At 39.2% G+C, this 10,000-nt stretch overlaps 1 pseudogene; it reads right to left on the reverse strand.

Annotated features, from left to right (window-relative positions):
* Positions 1-864: 864 nt before the first annotated feature.
* LOC138004095 (uncharacterized) overlaps positions 865-10,000 on the reverse strand; it is a 31,309-nt pseudogene continuing 22,173 nt past the window's right edge.

Consider the following 10,000-nt stretch of genomic DNA (forward strand, 5'->3'; position numbering starts at 1 on the left):
AAATGATTATACTGCGAGGATCATAGTTCTTCCGCTTTAAAATTATTTGGAACGGATTCATAGCCTCCTTCACAATTAGAGAATTTTAAGGTGGCTCTGAATCCGCTCCAATTATATATTTTTTAACTTTGCAAAAAGATTTATCTTAGCCTACTTATCACTTTCCAGCTATAAAAAAGAAGATTCACCAAGTTTATTTTAAGGTATAAGGTGTTTTAAAATAGCTATTTTGTTCCCATGGTGATTTACTACGTCACGCTAATAGATGGATCGTGCAAGGAATTTACATGAAACAGTGTTGTAAAATAAATTTGGTGAATAGAGCTATCCTTCCAAATTGTTGAAACTCGTTGCTAAGCATTTCCAGTCTATTTCTAACAACAAGGGTAGAGTATTAAAGATTCGCCTCTTTGTTAGGTCAGGGTCAATCCAGCAGTTCGTCCATTCCTGATCGAGGAGCAGCATTTGGGAGGACACTTTGTGACGTCAATTGTCTATATTCAAATAAACGAGTGATCTTGAAGTTGGGGAAATGAGCAAGGGGACAGTTCGTGACGCTTATTGAAATGAGACTTCATCTAATTACTTGCATTTCTGGACATGTCTGTTATCGTACATGAAGCATGTTCTCCTTGTGAATGTCACTACATACAGCAATGCTTCATGGGAGGAATACAAGATATTGTATAGACCATTTTCATAACGGCGGCCAGAAAAAAAAAAGTGTTTTAATGATACTAAGCCTTTCTAGCCTCACTACGACGAGCAAATTTCAAAATAATTTTGTTTCAAAATAAGGGCAGTAGGTCTAAATAACATAGATATAACAGAATGTAAAGGTGGTCACCATCTATGAAAGATACCTTTGTGACTCGAGCTGTCCATATTGAAGAGGCATTTAGCCTGGAATGGCCGACCAACGACTCATTTCAAAATGGATTCTTTCGAATGGTGTCCCGACGTGGTCTGCCAGCTGAAGAGATATTGTATAAGACAACAGCACTACTTTCGTTGGTGGAAGTAACAATTTAACAGGGAAAACTGTGGGGCGGAGACCAATCGTGAAACTTTGCCCCTTTGTGGCTGTTTGAGCTTGAATGACACTATTTAGAGGGACTTTGAAGTCGTATACTTTTCATAGAGAACATTTTATTCAGTCTTAGCAGAAGAAGCGTTTAACTGTGGTTCAGAGCTGTTTTTAATTTTTACTTTAAGAAATTCCTTATTTGGATGTAACGCACTACAGGTCGTGCATTTTCCCGCGCGTGCAGCTTCCAACTTAGTTTTATCCATATTTGGGCATACAATTTGTGTCCTAAAATACCCAGCCTTGTTCCAAGGAAAAAAAGTTGCAAGTTACACGCTTCATGCGAGGGCATGTGCTTCTGGTCTTAGGTTTTGCTAATATTTCGTAACAAGAAGGGGAGAATTTTGCGAAAGAACATTTCATGGCTGTCCTCCCACGCATTCTTTTGCATGCACAGTTGGGTCAAAAGAGAGAGGCATTTTTGCTTTATGTCAGACAAGCACATGTTACGCACGATGTTACGCAAGATGAAATTAAATTATTTCTGTTGTTATGGATTCCTCTCTCATAGATTTTTGACCGAATAATAATTTCTGGCGAGCACTGCCTTCCTTGGGGCGTCCCAGCACGCTCATGGTGTGAAACTATTGAAGAACCATTCCCTTTTCTGGTTTTTGCCTGAGCGAATAAGTATTTTGCCGTTTTTAACGTTACTTTACATTATCGACAAACAGAGGCGGAGTCACTCTTCTGTCAAAGCTTAATCACTGTCAGGAGTCAGTGCGCGGGGAAATTCTGAAGGCGTTGGTTACAGGACGCAAGAGCCTATAGCGGAATAAGTATACTTGTAGCGATAATTTAATATGGTATGTTTGGCCTTTCGAAGCAACGAGGATAATAAAGATATGTTCACCAGGTGCTTGACAATAGTTTTTAATGCGAAATTCGTAAAAGCGAAGGATTTCTAACTTCTTTTCCATGTATTCCTATTCCCAAACGAACGCACCGTTAGCTTTTTTTTTTCTTTCCTTAAAAACCTTTAACATGCATAAATTGTTGTTATCATTTGTTGTGGTTATTGTCAATATCAATGAAATCCATATGACTCGTTATTTAAGTCTGCAATTACTGTAGGATTAAAACACATACGAGACGAGTTGTTGTCAACATTTTCATTAAACCATAACACGCTAAATATGGTGACCTGATTACACAAAAAACAACCTCGTTCCCAGGACTTTTCTAAGATAAAATACATCTTTCTTTTCTAAAACTATCTTTTTGATTGAAAGCTCTCTGGAAAGAAGTACCCCTGATCTAAAGGCACCTTGAAGCGGCTAAGAAAAGCCCAGGGAACGAGGTTGCACAAAAAATAGAATAGTGACGGCAATCTTTTCGGCTCGTTTTAAGTGGTTGTCTCGTAGAATACCTCTATATCAGTGGGAGTAAACTTGTAGCTTCCTGCATAAAATCTACAGGAAAAACCAGATGAAGAATACCCTGAGGGAAGGGGGTAAGCGTAGCCACAATATGTGTACGAAGCACGGTTACTGGCAGCGTTGTTTGATATGTAGATGTCGTGTCCGTTACCAAAGGTTGGTCCGTAACTGGAACATCTGTATATAGCGGAACTCTGCCCTCCTGACTTGACCTGCCGCTTAACAGGAGCGAAGCCATTGATGTTATACAGTGAGTAGATAAACGATTTACTGGATGAAGCATAACCACAAGAACCTAAAAGAAAAGAATTTTTATTATTCATGATTATGATTTGTGTTATTATATAATTCAAGTGAAGTTCTTGATCCTCGCAGTTATGAACGCACATGTAGCAATTGCGTAGAGAAGTCTGAAAAGTATCGCGAGGTCACGGGTGCAAACCCCGTTGAAGTCCTGAATTTTTCAGGCTTCTCTACGCAATTGCTAAAGTTGCGTTCAAAACTGCGACGATCATAGCTTTACTTGATTTCATATCCGCAGTTCAATACATGATTTATTTCATATATCATTTCGTTCATAATATAAATCCTTAGTCTGAAAACCCTAGCAATTTGCTTGCTTACCCCGGCTACAAACATTTCGGCGATGAACGTGCGATATCTCGAAATCGAGCATTTTTTTGTTTTAACGAGGCCGCCTTCTCAGCTAACAAACTCTTAATGACCTGATCATTTCAGCTATGTAAGTGAGGAAATCAATATTAATCATTTATTATAACGTTTAAAAATTAAACCAAAAAAAAGTTAGATCAAGGTTACCCAGTAGGCAATTATTTTGCAGACAAACGGCAAGTTAGCGTATAACTACAACTGATCTCGTGTATGCGGGTTACTCTAGTTTACCGGCTATCTTTCTTTGTTAAATTATAGCTTATTCATTGCTTAATTATAGCTTATTCATTGCGCTCAGTATGAATTAACGCAATTTTCACATTTCACGAAACGCGAAGAAACAACAAAGAAAACCTAGTCACATAAAGTGTTTTCCCTTCTAACACACAATTGGCCTCTGCTAGCAAGACAGATGAAAGTGGGTGAAGGAATCGCGCAAGGAATGACATAGCCAATCTAAACACCGAGACAATCGATACTTTAATTTAACTGAAAAATAAAGGTCCATGTTGTTAATCATTAAAAAATCGAAAATTGTAGCGCATGCTAGCAACACAAGTAACACAAGTGACCAACATGCCAACACAAGTAACTCAACCATGTTAGGCTTTGAACATTTTTTCCAAATTGAAACCACAACACGGCAACTAAACCACAAAAAAAAAGCATTTGTACATAGTTGATATATGAAGATGGCTACAAAACTCAACGTGTTGTTTGTTTGTTTGCTTGTTTTTTTTTTGTTGTTGTTTTTTTTGTTTCACTTCGCTGTTTTGGCCCTGACCATCCATAGACCACTTTTTTTTTTTTTTTAATGCTTTTGATAAAGGACGGTACCTGCTAATTCAAAGGAATTTTTGCTCGGTTTACGTTTACTGACCATGCGGGAAACCCTTGCAAAATGAATTCCCAAAAAACTTGGAATTCTTAGGATAATTAATCAACAATATTTGTAAAAAGCTTTACAGTACAAATTAATATATAGCGTTCTTTTCCAAATTGAAGCTTAATTATCTTTCAAAAATGCGTGGTTACCCCAAAATCGTTTTGGATGTCAAGAGCACTTGCTTAGTTCTGCTTCCTACGCACAGTTTTAAACCGCGCAAAAATCCCCCTGTATTACTAAGCACCACCAATAGGAAACCCCAATATGTTGAGATGCGCAATAACAATAGTAGGTATTGTCCTAAATTTATTCAAACTCAGTTGTGAACAAAGGGCAAAAGATTATCCATGGTCACGGTCAAGTTGCTATGTCATTGTAGTTCTCGTCCTTGATTTTTCGGGGTTTCCAAACCAGTCCATGTATGATATATATATATATATGATATATATATACAAATGTAAGAAGGAAAGTATTACTAGTTACTCGAGTTTCACGCTCAAGGCGATCATCAGACTGATCATCAGACTGATGATCAGTCTGATGATCGCCTTGAGCGTGAAACTCGAGTAACTAGTAATACTTTCCTTCTTACATTTGTATTTTGCTCTGCAAAATTCTTGCATTGAGCACTCCAAAGATAAGCGAAGCAACTTCATCTTAGTCTATTCGTTTATGATATATATATATATATATATATATTTTTTTTTTAATCAACAAGGCTGAAAATCCAACGATGTAGTCCCAAGCTAGTAGGATCCGAAGGATACACGACGCTTTGCTACAAATGTTAAGTAATTTGAGTATACAAATAGCGACAGCGAACTACTAACTACTAACAAATGGCAGTTAACTAAAAAGGAGCAATGACCGAAATTAAGCCGGAATTTTGATTAAGCTAGTGGAGTGAAGGCAAGCGCAATAGAAGACAATCTTAAATTTAAGTTCAGTTTGCAACAGTGAGTGATTCTCCTTCGCCAGTAAAAAAAGTGTCAACCCTCTGCCAATTTCTCCAATATAAATCTTGTGACAGCAGCGGCACTGGATTAAATAAATGACGTTCTCGCAAACACAGGTATATCTTGCGTGGATTCAGTGGGGCCCACCAAGAGTTTCAGGGGTGTCAGTGCATTTGGTGTGCAAATAAGTGTTGCATCGCACGCGGCCACAAGGATAGATACTACGGTCCCCATTGGTAGCGGTCGCTTCATTCAGGGTACTGCTGACAGGGAGTCACGTGAGTTAGTGTCACCACAAGAACATCATCACGAAAACCTTCCGCCTGTTAAAGGATGACCCTCACACGGGAACCATTTTTCAATCTTTGCGCGTTTTATGCGCCTATCTTCCTGACATCAGCTTACGTGACTCCTCGTCAGAAGTAACCTGAATGAAACGGCAGCTGCTAATGGGGACCGTAGTACCTATCATCGTGGCCTGAGCTGTTTTCCATTGTCTCGGAAAGACTCTTTTTCGATCGAAAAATTAATTAGCCTTTTCAGAGAGGAAATCAGTGCTGGAGCTATTGTTTTTAGGATTTTAACACTCATGCTGTCGTATCCCGTGGCTTTGCTTGATGGTAGTTTGTTTATGTAGTATTGAATTTCCTTTTTTGGTATAGAGGTGGTATATAGAATGCTTCGGTTTCAGTTGTCAGTCTAGTGACGAAATAACGAAGCTTAGCGTCATTGAATTCTTCATTGTTATTTATGTTCAGGCGAGATGCATGTTGTTGAGAGTTTTGGCAATTTGCAGAGGATGGGTGATAACTCAATTTTCTGTTTCCAGTTCAGCTATTTTATTCGCCTGTGCATGCTTTCGCGTCCCGTTTGGTGTTTTGAGAGCTCTCCAGATACCTTTCGTGTTCCTTTGCTGTCAATTGATTCGCAGCAGTAGTTTCTTTTTCCTTCTTTAATTGGGTTGGTTGTTTCGCACTTAAAATCTTTACACTGTTCCCAGTCCGTTTGAAGATTTGATTTCCTCGTAATGTTAAGCAGTTTATCGCGTTCCTTGATGACTGTTTTTATGTTCAAGCAAGTCTCCCACGGGATAGAATTTAGTGAATGCTGGATCTCCATTGTATCCTATCTCGATGTTATCCGATTTGCTATACGTTTCTTGGGATATTTACGGCAAATAAAGATCGGGAGGTGATCTGCTAAACCAATGTTAGGCACCAATATTTCGGAAATAAACTCTGGGTGAGAGCTATAAACGTGGTCACGGCAGGTACCACTAGCTGGTCTGGTCACTGTTTTTACGAGCTGTACAAGTTGCATAGCCTTAAGTGCTTTGGAGAGCAGGTGGTGATTATATACTGTTGTCCTTAAATGATCGATGTTGAAGTCCCGCATGATATCAATTTCTTTCTTTTCCAGATATGCGTATTTAATATTCTTTTCAAGTCGTTCGTCAACGATTACCGTAGTATTTGACGAAGGAGGGCGATATGATCCCCCACACAAAATGGGTCTTTCGGAGTTGAAGGGGTTTATATGCAACCACGTAATTTTGAGGTCTTCGTCTTCAAGCTCGTCGGTTCTCTTGACTTTCAGCTTTTGTGAGACAAAAGCAATGATTCCGGCATCACATTTATTGCCATATCTGTCTTTCTGAAACCGGGAACATTGTGGCCACAGTGTTGAACTTCCGCCAATTCTAGGTGAGACCTGCATTTCGCGGTTGTTTCTATCTACTGTATACGTGGAGGAGACATGTTCGCTCATAGGATGTTTACAGAACGAGGGTGCCAGGAGAGTACGGTCTACCGAGAACAGTTATTAGCCATTCAGCTTGTTTTCCACTATCTCTGTTGCTTCGGTCCCAAATCTAGGTTGCCTTTTTCACTGACGGTCAAGGCATTGCTAGGACTGTACAAGTTGGTAGCACGTCCATTAACCTCCACCAGTTTGCATCAATTTTCGTTCTCTTTTCGTTCAAAATTTGGGATTGATTTGGGTCTTAAGTGGGTCCGAAGGTCGCTCACTGATTAAGCTCATTACCCAAGCAACATTGTAGGCTACGTGACTGGGAACTAACTCCAGAATTCTCTTATTGTTGGACTGAGTTCTTCTCAATGTTTTGAATACCGACACTTCTGGAGTAGATGCTTTATGCCAGGATCGGCGAAGTGAAAATTGTTCAATACAGCTGCAGTGCCACACGTTTTTCTGTTAGACCTCCTAGGAATTGCTTATTATTGTCGTTAGATTACGGTTTTTTTCTACCCATGGAGGAGCCTTAGCACTTTATACCGAGGTCACTTTTAACATTTAGCATTCCGATCTCTTTGAGTCAGTGTGTGCACTGTTTGAGGATGGCAAGAACCATATCTCACTCATTCACTGAATATTGCTCTTGCCATGAGAACATGAAATTCGTATCTTCGAGTGAACATGTAGTTTTCTTTTTATTATATGGACAATAAATATTAAGCATGGTAGAGATTGGATTCGAAAAGCAGGCTCTGATGCAAATACTGGGTATTATTATACAAACAAAAAAAGGCGGGAATTGTGACGTCGTTGCTTAACATGACCACTCGTATGACCGCATACGAAAAATATGCCACTCGGTTCCGGGATGTAGTGGTCGTCTTGACTCTACCAGTGTTTTAGTTCCCGGTAAAACACTCCCGTCCATACAATAATATTGGATATTATAGTCCATTAGGTTATCTGAATACTTTACCGTAATGACTGTTTCCTCCCTATAAAGGCAGGGTCCAAAGGTTTCTTATTTTAGAGATCATTTAGCATCGCTTTTACGTGAAAGGGAAAACAGCAACGACAGCTGTCTGCTGCTTTTCATAAAAGTTTGAAAATTAACTTTTCCTAACTTGTCTATCTCGTCCTGCTGAAAAGTTACTTTATTTCTGTAGATAACAGGCAAGAGGTTAGCTCAAATCTTCGATTTTTTGGGGGAGAAAGAAAATTTCATCTTAATGTGTAGCGCCGTTTTGCAGTAAACGTGGAGCTAACACTCTGCAATCTACTACTAAAGAAATGAATACCAACAAGGCATTTAAGAGGAGTCTTGCTAATATTTATGTAATGAAACGTATACTCCTTCAGTTTAGTGGGAGAAGGGGGGGGGGGGGGGGATGTGGGGAGGAGGAGGGGGTATCGTAGTTTTTAATACTATTAAATTTATGCGAGTGAATTGAACTATTGAACTACCCTATAAACTTTGGGGAAAGTTATCCTTTCAAATGAAGAATGTGAGTTATATCACAGCAATAATTTGATCGTAATATTACAATAATCACAAAGAAACCAAAATTTAAGTTCTACTTACTTGACCAAGATACGTCAGTGTATCCCCCAAATATGTAACTGCCAACTTTGATTATAGTAACAGTGGGACCTTTTCCATCACAGTTGCGGTGGAAGGTGGATGCTGCCCAGCCATCCGTCTTAGCGCGCCAACACCTAACAAACCTGCTGCCGGATGAACTCTGGAGGACTGGAACCAAAAATGAATTCAACTTGACGAGGTACTTCCCATCGAGGTTCCTAAGAACATTGGACGAACGCAGGGCCCCTAAGAAGAAATTAGACAGATAAAGGATAATTCATCGAAAATGTTATAATTATTCTTCCTTCCATCACCATCTTCCAACTCTATGAAAATCAAATAAGCGAAGCCTGCCGGTCGTGTGCTTGACTCGAATTGCCTCGAATATCACTAGGCTGTGAAGCTAGAAGACCAAATGAGAGCGTGCTCCTGTGGTCGTTAAGGCAACCGACATGGTAATTATGATGACTACTTTCTATTCATCATTGTCACCACAAAATTATCGATTTTTTTTTCGTGTTTATTAATAGCCCGATCGAGAATTCTAAAATAACTCGGCGCTCCGTGAGCTTAAACTGGGTTACCCTTGGTATGTGATTGTCCTCCTCAAATTTTCGTAGTCATTGTTAAACACCCAAACAAACTATCAGTGTCGGAAACGAAAAACGTTTTATTTTAAAATAGTAAAATATATTACGAAATACAGATCAACCCTCGACCGCCGATCAAAAGATGCAGTTGTTGTCAAAGTCAATTATTTGTCGCTTTTAAGATTCCAGATGTCCACTTTCCACGGCTTGTGTTGTTTCTCGAAATGACGTTCCATTCTTGAGCTCCACAATGTATATTTCGCTTAAAGATCCACCAAGTAGCCATTCGCATTACATCTACTTCGATTCCATTGCAGGTTAATTAAATATTCTACTGTGTCCACCGGATAAAATCTACGCATTTCTACTACCCCCTGAATTCTACGAAAGATTGGTGCAGAAGACTCTAGGCACTAAGACAATATTTGGCAGGGGAGTGACAGTAAAGACCTCATTGCGCAACTTTTCCGATTTCAGAGAGAGGAAAAAACAAAACAAAACGAAAAAATGCCAGTAATAACATTCATGGAGCGGTTTTCAATTGACTGTCGAGCTTAATTAGCGAATTGCTTTGGTTTTGCGTTGTCTTTTGTTGTTGTGTTCTGGTTTACTTATATTTTATACACCGCTTTAAATGCGCAAGAGAAATTAACCTTCATTGGAACACTTTCGATGATAGACACCCTCCTGTTGGTTGCACCTGTTCCTTGTTTCTCTTCCTTATCTGGATTCCATCGATGACTTGCACAATTTTGTTTCCTCCCAGATTTTTCAGTGATAAAGAGTAGGAACATAATTTATGTACACAGTACTGTAATTTGTCGTCAGTTCTTTAGGACTGCTGTGTAATGAAACAACCCATCACCAGCAATCACTTTAAAAAGTTCAAAGAAAATTACGAATTCCTTTTTCTTATGCTTATGTCACACCCGGTTTACACAGCTTATCTTTATACTTATGTCGTAGTGTAAACCAGGCTTTATCATGCCCCGAGCAACCCGGGTCCGGTTGACAATCAGATATGCATGGTAGTTTGATGCTACTCTGGTTTAAAAAACACTAAATATAAATGAATGTGCTCGTTTTTTCATCA

This window comes from Montipora foliosa, chromosome 5 (genome assembly GCF_036669935.1).
Source record: "Montipora foliosa isolate CH-2021 chromosome 5, ASM3666993v2, whole genome shotgun sequence".
Lineage (NCBI taxonomy): Eukaryota > Metazoa > Cnidaria > Anthozoa > Scleractinia > Acroporidae > Montipora > Montipora foliosa.